Consider the following 1,691-nt stretch of genomic DNA (forward strand, 5'->3'; position numbering starts at 1 on the left):
CACACAGCTCTATGGCCTATTTATCTGCACATGGTATAGAAAAGGGTGAGTACTATAATACTCAGTGAGTGGTGCAGATAAACAAAATCATATGTGTTTATATAAAATACATATATAAAATATACGCACCTTCCGTGCAACTAGATATTCTAGCAAACATCTCCAAATGCAGGGCATATCATTATCCCCAAATCTCCAATATGAGGGCATATCATCATCCTCAATGTCTCCAAAGATCATCATACATATAGTTAGGCTTACCATCGAAGCCGATCAAAGTTATTCAAATCATTCTCCACGGCACACTCTAGTCGTGGGAGTATCACATCAAAATCATATCACATTTATCTAAGCATTTTCATGGCTATCTTGCATCATATACAAATCAAATCGACGAGTGGTCCTTCCTTGGATATAGTCAAATTATGCTCGGTGGCCAACCAGCGGAGAATTAGATCATGCTTAAGGCAAAGCCGTTGGTGCAGAAACAGATCAAGCACGTGCCGAAGCAACGAGCAGAGAATAGATCACGCATATCGTCAAAGCTGCTGGTGAAGAAAAGATCATCGACTGGAGAAATCTCCCGACGTTGGCATCACCTAGAGTAATCTCAATGGATGGCATCAAAGCACTGCAGTGAGAATCACAAGCAGGATTAGTGCCACTGTCCCTATTTACCACCATCCTTGAAGGCACAAAAATAGTCAAAGGGGGATAGAAATCCACTCAACTACAAATCAGATCAAGCTTTGGAATGCATTCCTCGGACGAAAACAAAATCCACAAATAAGACAATTATGCCTTTATTATTCATAATTTCCTTATCAAACTTCAATTCACATTTATCGAGCTTCAATCGTTTTAAGCTTGGTTAGGTTCTAAGTGCCTCTAAGTCTTCAAGGCATCATTTAATCAAATCATCTCACATATCATCCACCTAGGGTAATCTACTCCTAGGGGTTCATCATAACCTTTAGACATCCTAGCCTAGGCACACACACAACATAGGTTTTACAGCCCAATTTTCGAGCCATGACCGACGCAAGGGCCTAATGGACTCGGCCCACTAAGCCCAAGCAAGCCTACTTGCATGATCTTATACATTAATCCATATTCCTTTAGAATCCAAAATTTGTAATGCTCAATTGCAGTTCCTTTGACAACAGTTCATAAAACCTAGGCATGCATTCATAATGGCATCATCAACCATTATATACATAAATAGATTAACAAATGAACCTTAATGTTTCACATCAAATATTCATATACACATAATTAGACCTTGACCATCAGCGGAGTGACTCTGGGCACGATTGATAACACTTAGTGTCACGTTAAACCTACCGAGCAATGTATAGGGAGGGGCACCTCGTCCTAGGATCCAATCACCTTTAACTCAGGAAACCTAAAGCATGAATTTTAAAAACGTGAGTACAAACTCAATGAGTGAACATAGGAAGGAAACAAGCATCAATACGGGAAGTTTTAGAAATCATGATGCATTTATGTTGAAGATAATGCAATTTAACTCAATTTCTTGTCACAATGGAAATCTATCTTTGCTGCGGTGAAAATCAAGTGGAAACCGTTTCTCAAGTTTTAACATTCAAAAATCAATGCAACCACAATAAAATTTCCAAAACCTCTATATATATATATATATATATATATATATATATATATATATATAT

Source organism: Theobroma cacao, chromosome 4, assembly GCF_000208745.1.
Source record: "Theobroma cacao cultivar B97-61/B2 chromosome 4, Criollo_cocoa_genome_V2, whole genome shotgun sequence".
Lineage (NCBI taxonomy): Eukaryota > Viridiplantae > Streptophyta > Magnoliopsida > Malvales > Malvaceae > Theobroma > Theobroma cacao.